Below are 18882 nucleotides of genomic sequence, written 5' to 3'. Positions count from 1 at the left end.
TGAGAACGGTTTGTTTCTGGAAACGTATGGCCTGGCAACATGACTGAGGCTTGATTCTGGAACCCTGTGGCCTGGCAACATGACTGAGGTTTGATTCTGGATCCCTGTGGCCTGGGAACATGACTGAGGCGTGATTCTGGAAAACTGTGGCCTGGAAACATGACATCTGTTTAGATTGTGGAATAGTGTGCCCTGGGAACCTGACTGAGCCTTGGTTCTGGAACTCTGTAGGCTGGGAACATGACTGAGGTTTATTCTAGAACCCTGTAGCCTGGGAACATAACTGAGGATTGATTCTGGAACCCTGTGGCCTGGGAACTTGACATCGGTGGATTCTGGAACCCTGTGGCCTGGGAACATGAGAACGGTTTGATTCTGGAACCCTGTGGCCTGGCAACATGACTGAGCCTTGATTCTGGAACCCTGTGGCCTGGCAACATGACTGAGGGTTGATTCTGGAACCGTGTGGCCTGGGAACTTGACTGGGGTTTGATCGCAGAAACCTGTGGACTGTCCACATGACTGAGGTTTCATGGTTCAACCCTGTGGCATGGCAACATGATTGAGGTTTGATTGTGGAATAGTGTGCCCTGGGAACCTGACTGAGTCTTGGTTCTGGAACTCTGTGGACTGGGAACATGACTGAGGTTTATTCTAGAACCCTGTAGCCTGGGAACATAACTGAGGATTGATTCTGGAACCCTGTGGCCTGGGAACATGACATCGGTGGATTCTGGAACCCTGTGGCCTGGGAACATGAGAACGGTTTGATTCTGGAAACGTATGGCCTGGCAACATGACTGAGGCTTGATTCTGGAACCCTGTGGCCTGGCAACATGACTGAGGTTTGATTCTGGATCCCTGTGGCCTGGGAACATGACTGAGGCGTGATTCTGGAAAACTGTGGCCTGGAAACATGACATCTGTTTAGATTGTGGAATAGTGTGCCCTGGGAACCTGACTGAGCCTTGGTTCTGGAACTCTGTAGGCTGGGAACATGACTGAGATTTATTCTAGAACCCTGTAGCCTGGGAACATAACTGAGGATTGATTCTGGAACCCTGTGGCCTGGGAACATGACATCGGTGGATTCTGGAACCCTGTGGCCTGGGAACATGAGAACGGTTTGATTCTGGAACCCTGTGGCCTGGCAACATGACTGAGGCTTGATTCTGGAACCCTGTGACCTGGCAATATGACTCAGGTTTGATTCTGGATCCCTGTGGCCTGGGAACATGACTGAGGCGTGATTCTGGAAAACTGTGGCCTGGGAAAATGACATCTGTTTAGATTGTGGAATAGTGTGCCCTGGGAACCTGACTGAGCCTTGGTTCTGGAACTCTGTGGACTGGGAACATGACTGAGGTTTGATTCTGGAACCCTGTGGCCTGGCAATATGACTCAGGTTTGATTCTGGGTCCCTGTGGCCTTGGAACATGACTGAGGCGTGATTCTGCAAAACTGTGGCCTGGGAAAATGACATCTGTTTAGATTGTGGAATAGTGTGCCCTGGGAACCTGACTGAGCCTTGGTTCTGGAACTCTGTGGACTGGGAACATGACTGAGGTTTATTCTAGAACCCTGTTGCCTGGGAACATAACTGAGGATTGATTCTGGAACCCTGTGGCCTGGGAACATGACATCGGTGGATTCTGGAACCCTGTGGCCTGGGAACATTAGAACGGTTTGATTCTGGAACCCTGTGGCCTGGCAACATGACTGAGGCTTGATTCTGGAACCCTGTGGCCTGGCAACATGACTGAGACTTGATTCTGGAACCGTGTGGCCTGGGAACTTGACTGGGGTTTGATCGCAGAAACCTGTGGACTGTCCACATGACTGAGGTTTGATGGTGGAACCCTGTGCACTGGGAACATGACTGAGGTTTGATGGTTGAACCCTGTGGCATGGCAACATGACTGAGGTTTGATTCTGGAAAACTGTGGCCTGGGAACATGACATCTGTTTAGATTGTGGAATAGTTTGCCTTGGGAACCTGACTGAGCGTTGGTTCTGGAACTCTGTGGACTGGGAACATGACTGAGGTTTATTCTAGAACCCTGTAGCCTGGGAACATAACTGAGGATTGATTCTGGAACCCTGTGGCCTGGGAACATGACATCGGTGGATTCTGGAACCCTGTGGCCTGGGAACATGAGAACGGTTTGATTCTGGAACCCTGTGGCCTGGCAACATGACTGAGGCTTGATTCTGGAACCCTGTGGCCTGGCAACATGACTGAGGTTTGATTCTGGATCCCTGTGGCCTGGGAACATGACTGAGGCGTGATTCTGGAAAACTGTGGCCTGGAAAAATGACATCTGTTTAGATCGTGGAATAGTGTGCCCTGGGAACCTGACTGAGCCTTGGTTCTGGAACTCTGTGGACTGGGAACATGACTGAGGTTTATTCTAGAACCCTGTAGCCTGGGAACATAACTGAGGATTGATTCTGGAACCCTGTGGCCTGGGAACATGACATCGGTGGATTCTGGAACCCTGTGGCCTGGGAACATGAGAACGGTTTGATTCTGGATCCCTGTGGCCTGGGAACATGACTTTGGCGTGATTCTGGAAAACTGTGGCCTGGGAAAGTGACATCTGTTTAGATTGTGGAATAGTGTGCCCTGGGAACCTGACTGAGCCTTGGCTCTGGAGCTCTGTGGACTGGGAACATGACTGAGGTTTATTCTAGAACCCTGTAGCCTGGGAACATAACTGAGGATTGATTCAGGAACCCTGTGGCCTGGGAACATGACATCGGTGGATTCTGGAACCCTGTGGCCTGGGAACATGAGAACGGTTTGATTCTGGAAACGTATGGCCTGGCAACATGACTGAGGCTTGATTCTGGAACCCTGTGGCCTGGCAACATGACTGAGGTTTGATTCTGGATCCCTGTGGCCTGGGAACATGACTGAGGCGTGATTCTGGAAAACTGTGGCCTGGAAACATGACATCTGTTTAGATTGTGGAATAGTGTGCCCTGGGAACCTGACTGAGCCTTGGTTCTGGAACTCTGTAGGCTGGGAACATGACTGAGATTTATTCTAGAACCCTGTAGCCTGGGAACATAACTGAGGATTGATTCTGGAACCCTGTGGCCTGGGAACATGACATCGGTGGATTCTGGAACCCTGTGGCCTGGGAACATGAGAACGGTTTGATTCTGGAACCCTGTGGCCTGGCAACATGACTGAGGCTTGATTCTGGAACCCTGTGGCCTGGCAACATGACTGAGGCTTGATTCTGGAACCGTGTGGCCTGGGAACTTGACTGGGGTTTGATCGCAGAAACCTGTGGACTGTCCACATGACTGAGGTTTCATGGTTCAACCCTGTGGCATGGCAACATGATTGAGGTTTGATTGTGGAATAGTGTGCCCTGGGAACCTGACTGAGTCTTGGTTCTGGAACTCTGGGGACTGGGAACATGACTGAGGTTTATTCTAGAACCCTGTAGCCTGGGAACATAACTGAGGATTGATTCTGGAACCCTGTGGCCTGGGAACATGACATCGGTGGATTCTGGAACCCTGTGGCCTGGGAACATGAGAACGGTTTGATTCTGGAACCCTGTGGCCTGGCAACATGACTGAGGCTTGATTCTGGAACCCTGTGGCCTGGCAACATGACTGAGGTTTGATTCTGGATCCCTGTGGCCTGGGAACATGACTGAGGCGTGATTCTGGAAAACTGTGGCCTGGAAAAATGACATCTGTTTAGATCGTGGAATAGTGTGCCCTGGGAACCTGACTGAGCCTTGGTTCTGGAACTCTGTGGACTGGGAACATGACTGAGGTTTATTGTAGAACCCTGTAGCCTGGGAACATAACTGAGGATTGATTCTGGAACCCTGTGGCCTGGGAACATGACATCGGTGGATTCTGGAACCCTGTGGCCTGGGAACATGAGAACGGTTTGATTCTGGATCCCTGTGGCCTGGGAACATGACTTTGGCGTGATTCTGGAAAACTGTGGCCTGGGAAAGTGACATCTGTTTAGATTGTGGAATAGTGTGCCCTGGGAACCTGACTGAGCCTTGGCTCTGGAGCTCTGTGGACTGGGAACATGACTGAGGTTTATTCTAGAACCCTGTAGCCTGGGAACATAACTGAGGATTGATTCTGGAACCCTGTGGCCTCGGAACATGACATCGGTGGATTCTGGAACCCTGTGGCCTGGGAACATGAGAACGGTTTGTTTCTGGAAACGTATGGCCTGGCAACATGACTGAGGCTTGATTCTGGAACCCTGTGGCCTGGCAACATGACTGAGGTTTGATTCTGGATCCCTGTGGCCTGGGAACATGACTGAGGCGTGATTCTGGAAAACTGTGGCCTGGAAACATGACATCTGTTTAGATTGTGGAATAGTGTGCCCTGGGAACCTGACTGAGCCTTGGTTCTGGAACTCTGTAGGCTGGGAACATGACTGAGGTTTATTCTAGAACCCTGTAGCCTGGGAACATAACTGAGGATTGATTCTGGAACCCTGTGGCCTGGGAACTTGACATCGGTGGATTCTGGAACCCTGTGGCCTGGGAACATGAGAACGGTTTGATTCTGGAACCCTGTGGCCTGGCAACATGACTGAGGCTTGATTCTGGAACCCTGTGGCCTGGCAACATGACTGAGGGTTGATTCTGGAACCGTGTGGCCTGGGAACTTGACTGGGGTTTGATCGCAGAAACCTGTGGACTGTCCACATGACTGAGGTTTCATGGTTCAACCCTGTGGCATGGCAACATGATTGAGGTTTGATTGTGGAATAGTGTGCCCTGGGAACCTGACTGAGTCTTGGTTCTGGAACTCTGTGGACTGGGAACATGACTGAGGTTTATTCTAGAACCCTGTAGCCTGGGAACATAACTGAGGATTGATTCTGGAACCCTGTGGCCTGGGAACATGACATCGGTGGATTCTGGAACCCTGTGGCCTGGGAACATGAGAACGGTTTGATTCTGGAAACGTATGGCCTGGCAACATGACTGAGGCTTGATTCTGGAACCCTGTGGCCTGGTAACATGACTGAGGTTTGATTCTGGATCCCTGTGGCCTGGGAACATGACTGAGGCGTGATTCTGGAAAACTGTGGCCTGGGAAAATGACATCTGTTTAGATTGTGGAATAGTGTGCCCTGGGAACCTGACTGAGCCTTGGTTCTGGAACTCTGTGGACTGGGAACATGACTGAGGTTTATTCTAGAACCCTGTAGCCTGGGAACATAACTGAGGATTGATTCTGGAACCCTGTGGCCTGGGAACATGACATCGGTGGATTCTGGAACCCTGTGGCCTGGGAACATGAGAACGGTTTGATTCTGGAACCCTGTGGCCTGGCAACATGACTGAGGCTTGATTCTGGAACCCTGTGGCCTGGCAACATGACTGAGACTTGATTCTGGAACCGTGTGGCCTGGGAACTTGACTGGGGTTTGATCGCAGAAACCTGTGGACTGTCCACATGACTGAGGTTTGATGGTGGAACCCTGTGCACTGGGAACATGACTGAGGTTTGATGGTTGAACCCTGTGGCATGGCAACATGACTGAGGTTTGATTCTGGAAAACTGTGGCCTGGGAACATGACATCTGTTTAGATTGTGGAATAGTGTGCCCTGGGAACCTGACTGAGCCTTGGTTCTGGAACTCTGTGGACTGGAAACATGACTGAGGTTTATTGTAGAACCCTGTAGCCTGGGAACATAACTGAGGATTGATTCTGGAACCCTGTGGCCTGGGAACATGACATCGGTGGATTCTGGAACCCTGTGGCCTGGGAACATGAGAACGGTTTGATTCTGGAACCCTGTGTCCTGGCAACATGACTGAGGCTAGATTCTGGAACCCTGTGGCCTGGCAACATGACTGAGGTTTGATTCTGGATCCCTGTGGCCTGGGAACATGACTGAGGCGTGATTCTGGAAAACTGTGGCCTGGGAAAATGACATCTGTTTAGATTGTGGAATAGTGTGCCCTGGGAACCTGACTGAGCCTTGGTTCTGGAACTCTGTGGACTGGGAACATGACTGAGGTTTATTTTAGAACCCTGTAGCCTGGGAACATAACTGAGGATTGATTCTGGAACCCTGTGGACTGGGAACATGACATCGGTGGATTCTGGAACCCTGTGGCCTGGGAACATGAGAACGGTTTGATTCTGGAACCCTGTGGCCTGGAAACATGACTGAGGCTTGATTCTGGAACCCTGTGGCCTGGCAACATGACTGAGGTTTGATTCTGGATCCCTGTGGCCTGGGAACATGACTGAGGCGTGATTCTGGAAAACTGTGGCCTGGGAAAATGACATCTGTTTAGATCGTGGAATAGTGTGCCCTGGGAACCTGACTGAGCCTTGGTTCTGGAACTCTGTGGACTGGGAACATGACTGAGGTTTATTCTAGAACCCTGTAGCCTGGGAACATAACTGAGGATTGATTCTGGAACCCTGTGGCCTGGGAACATGACATCGGTGGATTCTGGAACCCTGTGGCCTGGGAACATGAGAACGGTTTGATTCTGGAACCCTGTGGCCTGGCAACATGACTGAGGCTTGATTCTGGAACCCTGTGGCCTGGCAACATGACTGAGGCTTGATTCTGGAACCGTGTGGCCTGGGAACTTGACTGGGGTTTGATCGCAGAAACCTGTGGACTGTCCACATGACTGAGGTTTGATGGTGGAACCCTGTGCACTGGGAACATGACTGAGGTTTGATGGTTGAACCCTGTGGCATGGCAACATGACTGAGGTTTGATTCTGGAAAACTGTGGCCTGGGAACATGACATCTGTTTAGATTGTGGAATAGTTTGCCCTGGGAACCTGACTGAGCCTTGGTTCTGGAACTCTGTGGACTGGGAACATGACTGAGGTTTATTCTAGAACCCTGTAGCCTGGGAACATAACTGAGGATTGATTCTGGAACCCTGTGGCCTGGGAACATGACATCGGTGGATTCTGGAACCCTGTGGCCTGGGAACATGAGAACGGTTTGATTCTGGAACCCTGTGGCCTGGCAACATGACTGAGGCTTGATTCTGGAACCCTGTGGCCTGGCAACATGACTGAGGTTTGATTCTGGATCCCTGTGGCCTGGGAATATGACTGAGGCGTGATTCTGGAAAACTGTGGCCTGGAAAAATGACATCTGTTTAGATCGTGGAATAGTGTGCCCTGGGAACCTGACTGAGCCTTGGTTCTGGAACTCTGTGGACTGGGAACATGACTGAGGTTTATTCTAGAACCCTGTAGCCTGGGAACATAACTGAGGATTGATTCTGGAACCCTGTGGCCTGGGAACATGACATCGGTGGATTCTGGAACCCTGTGGCCTGGGAACATGAGAACGGTTTGATTCTGGAACCCTGTGGCCTGGCAACATGACTGAGGCTTGATTCTGGAACCCTTTGGCCTGGCAACATGACTGAGGCTTGATTCTGGAACCGTGTGGCCTGGGAACTTGACTGGGGTTTGATCGCAGAAACCTGTGGACTGTCCACATGACTGAGGTTTGATGGTGGAACCCTGTGCACTGGGAACATGACTGAGGTTTGATGGTTGAACCCTGTGGCATGGCAACATGACTGAGGTTTGATTCTGGAAAACTGTGGCCTGGGAACATGACATCTGTTTAGATTGTGGAATAGTTTGCCCTGGGAACCTGACTGAGCCTTGGTTCTGGAACTCTGTGGACTGGGAACATGACTGAGGTTTATTCTAGAACCCTGTAGCCTGGGAACATAACTGAGGATTGATTCTGGAACCCTGTGGCCTGGGAACATGACATCGGTGGATTCTGGAACCCTGTGGCCTGGGAACATGAGAACGGTTTGATTCTGGAACCCTGTGGCCTGGCAACATGACTGAGGCTTGATTCTGGAACCCTGTGGCCTGGCAACATGACTGAGGTTTGATTCTGGATCCCTGTGGCCTGGGAATATGACTGAGGCGTGATTCTGGAAAACTGTGGCCTGGAAAAATGACATCTGTTTAGATCGTGGAATAGTGTGCCCTGGGAACCTGACTGAGCCTTGGTTCTGGAACTCTGTGGACTGGGAACATAACTGAGGTTTATTCTAGAACCCTGTAGCCTGGGAACATAACTGAGGATTGATTCTGGAACCCTGTGGCCTGGGAACATGACATGGGTGGATTCTGGAACCCTGTGGCCTGGGAACATGAGAACGGTTTGATTCTGGAACCCTGTGGCCTGGCAACATGACTGAGGCTTGATTCTGGAACCCTGTGGCCTGGCAACATGACTGAGACTTGATTCTGGAACCGTGTGGCCTGGGAACTTGACTGGGGTTTGATCGCAGAAACCTGTGGACTGTCCACATGACTGAGGTTTGATGGTGGAACCCTGTGCACTGGGAACATGACTGAGGTTTGATGGTTGAACCCTGTGGCATGGCAACATGACTGAGGTTTGATTCTGGAAAACTGTGGCCTGGGAACATGACATCTGTTTAGATTGTGGAATAGTTTGCCCTGGGAACCTGTCTGAGCGTTGGTTCTGGAACTCTGTGGACTGGGAACATGACTGAGGTTTATTCTAGAACCCTGTAGCCTGGGAACATAACTGAGGATTGATTCTGGAACCCTGTGGCCTGGGAACATGACATCGGTGGATTCTGGAACCCTGTGGCCTGGGAACATGAGAACGGTTTGATTCTGGAACTCTGTGGCCTGGCAACATGACTGAGGCTTGATTCTGGAACCCTGTGGCCTGGCAACATGACTGAGGTTTGATTCTGGATCCCTGTGGCCTGGGAACATGACTGAGGCGTGATTCTGGAAAACTGTGGCCTGGAAAAATGACATCTGTTTAGATCGTGGAATAGTGTGCCCTGGGAACCTGACTGAGCCTTGGTTCTGGAACTCTGTGGACTGGGAACATGACTGAGGTTTATTCTAGAACCCTGTAGCCTGGGAACATAACTGAGGATTGATTCTGGAACCCTGTGGCCTGGGAACATGACATCGGTGGATTCTGGAACCCTGTGGCCTGGGAACATGAGAACGGTTTGATTCTGGATCCCTGTGGCCTGGGAACATGACTTTGGCGTGATTCTGGAAAACTCTGGCCTGGGAAAGTGTCATCTGTTTAGATTGTGGAATAGTGTGCCCTGGGAACCTGACTGAGCCTTGGCTCTGGAGCTCTGTGGACTGGGAACATGACTGAGGTTTATTCTAGAACCCTGTAGCCTGGGAACATAACTGAGGATTGATTCTGGAACCCTGTGGCCTGGGAACATGACATCGGTGGATTCTGGAAACCTGTGGCCTGGGAACATGAGAACGGTTTGATTCTGGAACCCTGTGGCCTGGCAACATGACTGAGGCTTGATTCTGGAACCCTGTGGTCTGGCAACATGACTGAGACTTGATTCTGGAATCGTGTGGCCTGGGAACTTGACTGGGGTTTGATCGCAGAAACCTGTGGACTGTCCACATGACTGAGGTTTGATGGTGGAACCCTGTGCACTGGGAACATGACTGAGGTTTGATGGTTGAACCCTGTGGCATGGCAACATGACTGAGGTTTGATTCTGGAAAACTGTGGCCAGGGAACATGACATCTGTTTAGATTGTGGAATAGTTTGCCCTGGGAACCTGACTGAGCGTTGGTTCTGGAACTCTGTGGACTGGGAACATGACTGAGGTTTATTCTAGAACCCTGTAGCCTGGGAACATAACTGAGGATTGATTCTGGAACCCTGTGGCCTGGGAACATGACATCGGTGGATTCTGGAACCCTGTGGCCTGGGAACATGAGAACGGTTTGATTCTGGAACCCTGTGGCCTGGCAACATGACTGAGGCTTGATTCTGGAACCCTGTGGCCTGGCAACATGACTGAGGTTTGATTCTGGATCCCTGTGTCCTGGGAACATGACTGAGGCGTGATTCTGGAAAACTGTGGCCTGGAAAAATGACATCTGTTTAGATCGTGGAATAGTGTGCCCTGGGAACCTGACTGAGCCTTGGTTCTGGAACTCTGTGGACTGGGAACATGACTGAGGTTTATTCTAGAACCCTGTAGCCTGGGAACATAACTGAGGATTGATTCTGGAACCCTGTGGCCTGGGAACATGACATCGGTGGATTCTGGAACCCTGTGGCCTGGGAACATGAGAACGGTTTGATTCTGGATCCCTGTGGCCTGGGAACATGACTTTGGCGTGATTCTGGAAAACTGTGGCCTGGGAAAGTGACATCTGTTTAGATTGTGGAATAGTGTGCCCTGGGAACCTGACTGAGCCTTGGCTCTGGAGCTCTGTGGACTGGGAACATGACTGAGGTTTATTCTAGAACCCTGTAGCCTGGGAACATAACTGAGGATTGATTCTGGAACCCTGTGGCCTGGGAACATGACATCGGTGGATTCTGGAACCCTGTGGCCTGGGAACATGAGAACGGTTTGTTTCTGGAAACGTATGGCCTGGCAACATGACTGAGGCTTGATTCTGGAACCCTGTGGCCTGGCAACATGACTGAGGTTTGATTCTGGATCCCTGTGGCCTGCGAACATGACTGAGGCGTGATTCTGGAAAACTGTGGCCTGGAAACATGACATCTGTTTAGATTGTGGAATAGTGTGCCCTGGGAACCTGACTGAGCCTTGGTTCTGGAACTCTGTAGGCTGGGAACATGACTGAGGTTTATTCTAGAACCCTGTAGCCTGGGAACATAACTGAGGATTGATTCTGGAACCCTGTGGCCTGGGAACTTGACATCGGTGGATTCTGGAACCCTGTGGCCTGGGAACATGAGAACGGTTTGATTCTGGAACCCTGTGGCCTGGCAACATGACTGAGGCTTGATTCTGGAACCCTGTGGCCTGGCAACATGACTGAGGGTTGATTCTGGAACCGTGTGGCCTGGGAACTTGACTGGGGTTTGATCGCAGAAACCTGTGGACTGTCCACATGACTGAGGTTTCATGGTTCAACCCTGTGGCATGGCAACATGATTGAGGTTTGATTGTGGAATAGTGTGCCCTGGGAACCTGACTGAGTCTTGGTTCTGGAACTCTGTGGACTGGGAACATGACTGAGGTTTATTCTAGAACCCTGTGACCTGGCAATATGACTCAGGTTTGATTCTGGATCCCTGTGGCCTGGGAACATGACTGAGGCGTGATTCTGGAAAACTGTGGCCTGGGAAAATGACATCTGTTTAGATTGTGGAATAGTGTGCCCTGGGAACCTGACTGAGCCTTGGTTCTGGAACTCTGTGGACTGGGAACATGACTGAGGTTTGATTCTGGAACCCTGTGGCCTGGCAATATGACTCAGGTTTGATTCTGGGTCCCTGTGGCCTGGGAACATGACTGAGGCGTGATTCTGCAAAACTGTGGCCTGGGAAAATGACATCTGTTTAGATTGTGGAATAGTGTGCCCTGGGAACCTGACTGAGCCTTGGTTCTGGAACTCTGTGGACTGGGAACATGACTGAGGTTTATTCTAGAACCCTGTTGCCTGGGAACATAACTGAGGATTGATTCTGGAACCCTGTGGCCTGGGAACATGACATCGGTGGATTCTGGAACCCTGTGGCCTGGGAACATGAGAACGGTTTGATTCTGGAACCCTGTGGCCTGGCAACATGACTGAGGCTTGATTCTGGAACCCTGTGGCCTGGCAACATGACTGAGACTTGATTCTGGAACCGTGTGGCCTGGGAACTTGACTGGGGTTTGATCGCAGAAACCTGTGGACTGTCCACATGACTGAGGTTTGATGGTGGAACCCTGTGCACTGGGAACATGACTGAGGTTTGATGGTTGAACCCTGTGGCATGGCAACATGACTGAGGTTTGATTCTGGAAAACTGTGGCCTGGGAACATGACATCTGTTTAGATTGTGGAATAGTGTGCCCTGGGAACCTGACTGAGCCTTGGTTCTGGAACTCTGTGGACTGGGAACATGACTGAGGTTTATTGTAGAACCCTGTAGCCTGGGAACATAACTGAGGATTGATTCTGGAACCCTGTGGCCTGGGAACATGACATCGGTGGATTCTGGAACCCTGTGGCCTGGGAACATGAGAACGGTTTGATTCTGGAACCCTGTGGCCTGGCAACATGACTGAGGCTAGATTCTGGAACCCTGTGGCCTGGCAACATGACTGAGGTTTGATTCTGGATCCCTGTGGCCTGGGAACATGACTGAGGCGTGATTCTGGAAAACTGTGGCCTGGGAAAATGACATCTGTTTAGATTGTGGAATAGTGTGCCCTGGGAACCTGACTGAGCCTTGGTTCTGGAACTCTGTGGAATGGGAACATGACTGAGGTTTATTTTAGAACCCTGTAGCCTGGGAACATAACTGAGGATTGATTCTGGAACCCTGTGGACTGGGAACATGACATCGGTGGATTCTGGAACCCTGTGGCCTGGGAACATGAGAACGGTTTGATTCTGGAACCCTGTGGCCTGGAAACATGACTGAGGCTTGATTCTGGAACCCTGTGGCCTGGCAACATGACTGAGGTTTGATTCTGGATCCCTGTGGCCTGGGAACATGACTGAGGCGTGATTCTGGAAAACTGTGGCCTGGGAAAATGACATCTGTTTAGATCGTGGAATAGTGTGCCCTGGGAACCTGACTGAGCCTTGGTTCTGGAACTCTGTGGACTGGGAACATGACTGAGGTTTATTCTAGAACCCTGTAGCCTGGGAACATAACTGAGGATTGATTCTGGAACCCTGTGGCCTGGGAACATGACATCGGTGGATTCTGGAACCCTGTGGCCTGGGAACATGAGAACGGTTTGATTCTGGAACCCTGTGGCCTGGCAACATGACTGAGGCTTGATTCTGGAACCCTGTGGCCTGGCAACATGACTGAGGCTTGATTCTGGAACCGTGTGGCCTGGGAACTTGACTGGGGTTTGATCGCAGAAACCTGTGGACTGTCCACATGACTGAGGTTTGATGGTGGAACCCTGTGCACTGGGAACATGACTGAGGTTTGATGGTTGAACCCTGTGGCATGGCAACATGACTGAGGTTTGATTCTGGAAAACTGTGGCCTGGGAACATGACATCTGTTTAGATTGTGGAATAGTTTGCCCTGGGAACCTGACTGAGCCTTGGTTCTGGAACTCTGTGGACTGGGAACATGACTGAGGTTTATTCTAGAACCCTGTAGCCTGGGAACATAACTGAGGATTGATTCTGGAACCCTGTGGCCTGGGAACATGACATCGGTGGATTCTGGAACCCTGTGGCCTGGGAACATGAGAACGGTTTGATTCTGGAACCCTGTGGCCTGGCAACATGACTGAGGCTTGATTCTGGAACCCTGTGGCCTGGCAACATGACTGAGGTTTGATTCTGGATCCCTGTGGCCTGGGAATATGACTGAGGCGTGATTCTGGAAAACTGTGGCCTGGAAAAATGACATCTGTTTAGATCGTGGAATAGTGTGCCCTGGGAACCTGACTGAGCCTTGGTTCTGGAACTCTTTGGACTGGGAACATGACTGAGGTTTATTCTAGAACCCTGTAGCCTGGGAACATAACTGAGGATTGATTCTGGAACCCTGTGGCCTGGGAACATGACATCGGTGGATTCTGGAACCCTGTGGCCTGGGAACATGAGAACGGTTTGATTCTGGAACCCTGTGGCCTGGCAACATGACTGAGGCTTGATTCTGGAACCCTGTGGCCTGGCAACATGACTGAGACTTGATTCTGGAACCGTGTGGCCTGGGAACTTGACTGGGGTTTGATCGCAGAAACCTGTGGACTGTCCACATGACTGAGGTTTGATGGTGGAACCCTGTGCACTGGGAACATGACTGAGGTTTGATGGTTGAACCCTGTGGCATGGCAAAATGACTGAGGTTTGATTCTGGAAAACTGTGGCCTGGGAACATGACATCTGTTTAGATTGTGGAATAGTTTGCCCTGGGAACCTGACTGAGCGTTGGTTCTGGAACTCTGTGGACTGGGATCATGACTGAGGTTTATTCTAGAACCCTGTAGCCTGGGAACATAACTGAGGATTGATTCTGGAACCCTGTGGCCTGGGAACATGACATCGGTGGATTCTGGAACCCTGTGGCCTGGGAACATGAGAACGGTTTGATTCTGGAACCCTGTGGCCTGGCAACATGACTGAGGCTTGATTCTGGAACCCTGTGGCCTGGCAACATGACTGAGGTTTGATTCTGGATCCCTGTGGCCTGGGAACATGACTGAGGCGTGATTCTGGAAAACTGTGGCCTGGAAAAATGACATCTGTTTAGATCGTGGAATAGTGTGCCCTGGGAACCTGACTGAGCCTTGGTTCTGGAACTCTGTGGACTGGGAACATGACTGAGGTTTATTCTAGAACCCTGTAGCCTGGGAACATAACTGAGGATTGATTCTGGAACCCTGTGGCCTGGGAACATGACATCGGTGGATTCTGGAACCCTGTGGCCTGGGAACATGAGAACGGTTTGATTCTGGATCCCTGTGGCCTGGGAACATGACTTTGGCGTGATTCTGGAAAACTGTGGCCTGGGAAAATGACATCTGTTTAGATTGTGGAATAGTGTGCCCTGGGAACCTGACTGAGCCTTGGTTCTGGAACTCTGTGGACTGAGAACATGACTGAGGTTTGATTCTGGAACCCTGTGGCCTGGCAATATGACTCAGGTTTGATTCTGGGTCCCTGTGGCCTGGGAACATGACTGAGGCGTGATTCTGGAAAACTGTGGCCTGGGAAAGTGACATCTGTTTAGATTGTGGAATAGTGTGCCCTGGGAACCTGACTGAGCCTTGGTTCTGGAACTCTGTGGACTGGGAACATGACTGAGGTTTGATTCTGGAACCCTGTGGCCTGGCAATATGACTCAGGTTTGATTCTGGGTCCCTGTGGCCTGGGAACATGACTGAGGCGTGATTCTGGAAAACTGTGGCCTGGGAAAGTGACATCTGTTTAGATTGTGGAATAGTGTGCCCTGGGAACCTGACTGAGCCTTGGCTCTGGAGCTCTGTGGACTGGGAACATGACTGAGGTTTATTCTAGAACCCTGTAGCCTGGGAACATAACTGAGGATTGATTCTGGAACCCTGTGGCCTGGGAACATGACATCGGTGGATTCTGGAACCCTGTGGCCTGGGAACATGAGAACGGTTTGATTCTGGAAACGTATGGCCTGGCAACATGACTGAGGCTTGATTCTGGAACCCTGTGGCCTGGCAACATGACTGAGGTTTGATTCTGGATCCCTGTGGCCTGGGAACATGACTGAGGCGTGATTCTGGAAAACTGTGGCCTGGAAACATGACATCTGTTTAGATTGTGGAATAGTGTGCCCTGGGAACCTGACTGAGCCTTGGTTCTGGAACTCTGTAGGCTGGGAACATGACTGAGATTTATTCTAGAACCCTGTAGCCTGGGAACATAACTGAGGATTGATTCTGGAACCCTGTGGCCTGGGAACTTGACATCGGTGGATTCTGGAACCCTGTGGCCTGGGAACATGAGAACGGTTTGATTCTGGAACCCTGTGGCCTGGCAACATGACTGAGGCTTGATTCTGGAACCCTGTGGCCTGGCAACATGACTGAGGCTTGATTCTGGAACCGTGTGGCCTGGGAACTTGACTGGGGTTTGATCGCAGAAACCTGTGGACTGTCCACATGACTGAGGTTTGATGGTGGAACCCTGTGCACTGGGAATATGACTGAGGTTTGATGGTTGAACCCTGTGGCATGGCAACATGACTGAGGTTTGATTCTGGAAAACTGTGGCCTGGGAACATGACATCTGTTTAGATTGTGGAATAGTTTGCCCTGGGAACCTGACTGAGCCTTGGTTCTGGAACTCTGTGGACTGGGAACATGACTGAGGTTTATTCTAGAACCCTGTAGCCTGGGAACATAACTGAGGATTGATTCTGGAACCCTGTGGCCTGGGAACATGAGAACGGTTTGATTCTGGAACCCTGTGGCCTGGCAACATGACTGAGGCTTGATTCTGGAACCCTGTGGCCTGGCAATATGACTCAGGTTTGATTCTGGATCCCTGTGGCCTGGGAACATGACTGAGGCGTGATTCTGGAAAACTGTGGCCTGGGAAAATGACATCTGTTTAGATTATGGAATAGTGTGCCCTGGGAACCTGACTGAGCCTTGGTTCTGGAACTCTGTGGACTGGGAACATGACTGAGGTTTGATTCTGGAACCCTGTGGCCTGGCAATATGACTCAGGTTTGATTCTGGGTCCCTGTGGCCTGGGAACATGACTGAGGCGTGATTCTGCAAAACTGTGGCCTGGGAAAATGACCTCTGTTTAGATCGTGGAATAGTGTGCCCTGGGAACCTGACTGAGCCTTGGTTCTGGAACTCTGTGGACTGGGAACATGACTGAGGTTTATTCTAGAACCCTGTTGCCTGGGAACATAACTGAGGATTGATTCTGGAACCCTGTGGCCTGGGAACATGACATCGGTGGATTCTGGAACCCTGTGGCCTGGGAACATTAGAACGGTTTGATTCTGGAACCCTGTGGCCTGGCAACATGACTGAGGCTTGATTCTGGAACCCTGTGGCCTGGCAACATGACTGAGACTTGATTCTGGAACCGTGTGGCCTGGGAACTTGACTGGGGTTTGATCGCAGAAACCTGTGGACTGTCCACATGACTGAGGTTTGATGGTGGAACCCTGTGCACTGGGAACATGACTGAGGTTTGATGGTTGAACCCTGTGGCATGGCAACATGACTGAGGTTTGATTCCGGAAAACTGTGGCCTGGGAACATGACATCTGTTTAGATTGTGGAATAGTTTGCCTTGGGAACCTGACTGAGCGTTGGTTCTGGAACTCTGTGGACTGGGAACATGACTGAGGTTTATTCTAGAACCCTGTAGCCTGGGAACATAACTGAGGATTGATTCTGGAACCCTGTGGCCTGGGAACATGACATCGGTGGATTCTGGAACCCTGTGGCCTGGGAACATGAGAACGGTTTGATTCTGGAACCCTGTGGCCTGGCAACATGACTGAGGCTTGATTCTGGAACCCTGTGGCCTGGCAACATGACTGAGGTTTGATTCTGGATCCCTGTGGCCTGGGAACATGACTGAGGTTTGATTCTGGATCCCTGTGGCCTGGAAAAATGACATCTGTTTAGATCGTGGAATAGTGTGCCCTGGGAACCTGACTGAGCCTTGGTTCTGGAGCTCTGTGGACTGGGAACATGACTGAGGTTTATTCTAGAACCCTGTAGCCTGGGAACATAACTGAGGATTGATTCAGGAACCCTGTGGCCTGGGAACATGACATCGGTGGATTCTGGAACCCTGTGGCCTGGGAACATGAGAACGGTTTGATTCTGGAAACGTATGGCCTGGCAACATGACTGAGGCTTGATTCTGGAACCCTGTGGCCTGGCAACATGACTGAGGTTTGATTCTGGATCCCTGTGGCCTGGGAACATGACTGAGGCTTGATTCTGGAACCGTGTGGCCTGGGAACTTGACTGGGGTTTGATCGCAGAAACCTGTGGACTGTCCACATGACTGAGGTTTCATGGTTCAACCCTGTGGCATGGCAACATGATTGAGGTTTGATTGTGGAATAGTGTGCCCTGGGAACCTGACTGAGTCTTGGTTCTGGAACTCTGGGGACTGGGAACATGACTGAGGTTTATTCTAGAACCCTGTAGCCTGGGAACATAACTGAGGATTGATTCTGGAACCCTGTGGCCTGGGAACATGACATCGGTGGATTCTGGAACCCTGTGGCCTGGGAACATGAGAACGGTTTGATTCTGGAACCCTGTGGCCTGGCAACATGACTGAGGCTTGATTCTGGAACCCTGTGGCCTGGCAACATGACTGAGGTTTGATTCTGGATCCCTGTGGCCTGGGAACATGACTGAGGCGTGATTCTGGAAAACTGTGGCCTGGAAAAATGACATCTGTTTAGATCGTGGAATAGTGTGCCCTGGGAACCTGACTGAGCCTTGGTTCTGGAACTCTGTGGACTGGGAACATGACTGAGGTTTATTGTAGAACCCTGTAGCCTGGGAACATAACTGAGGATTGATTCTGGAACCCTGTGGCCTGGGAACATGACATCGGTGGATTCTGGAACCCTGTGGCCTGGGAACATGAGAACGGTTTGATTCTGGATCCCTGTGGCCTGGGAACATGACTTTGGCGTGATTCTGGAAAACTGTGGCCTGGGAAAGTGACATCTGTTTAGATTGTGGAATAGTGTGCCCTGGGAACCTGACTGAGCCTTGGCTCTGGAGCTCTGTGGACTGGGAACATGACTGAGGTTTATTCTAGAACCCTGTAGCCTGGGAACATAACTGAGGATTGATTCTGGAACCCTGTGGCCTGGGAACATGACATCGGTGGATTCTGGAACCCTGTGGCCTGGGAACATGAGAACGGTTTGTTTCTGGAAACGTATGGCCTGGCAACATGACTGAGGCTTGATTCTGGAACCCTGTGGCCTGGCAACATGACTGAGGTTTGATTCTGGATCCCTGTGGCCTGGGAACATGACTGAGGCGTGATTCTGGAAAACTGTGGCCTGGAAACATGACATCTGTTTAGATTGTGGAATAGTGTGCCCTGGGAACCTGACTGAGCCTTGGTTCTGGAACTCTGTAGGCTGGGAACATGACTGAGGTTTATTCTAGAACCCTGTAGCCTGGGAACATAACTGAGGATTGATTCTGGAACCCTGTGGCCTGGGAACTTGACATCGGTGGATTCTGGAACCCTGTGGCCTGGGAACATGAGAACGGTTTGATTCTGGAACCCTGTGGCCTGGCAACATGACTGAGGCTTGATTCTGGAACCCTGTGGCCTGGCAACATGACTGAGGGTTGATTCTGGAACCGTGTGGCCTGGGAACTTGACTGG

Source organism: Balaenoptera acutorostrata, chromosome 19 (genome assembly GCF_949987535.1).
Source record: "Balaenoptera acutorostrata chromosome 19, mBalAcu1.1, whole genome shotgun sequence".
Taxonomy (NCBI): domain Eukaryota; kingdom Metazoa; phylum Chordata; class Mammalia; order Artiodactyla; family Balaenopteridae; genus Balaenoptera; species Balaenoptera acutorostrata.
The sequence above is the reverse complement of the archived record's forward strand: the minus strand, read 5'-3'. Positions refer to the sequence as shown.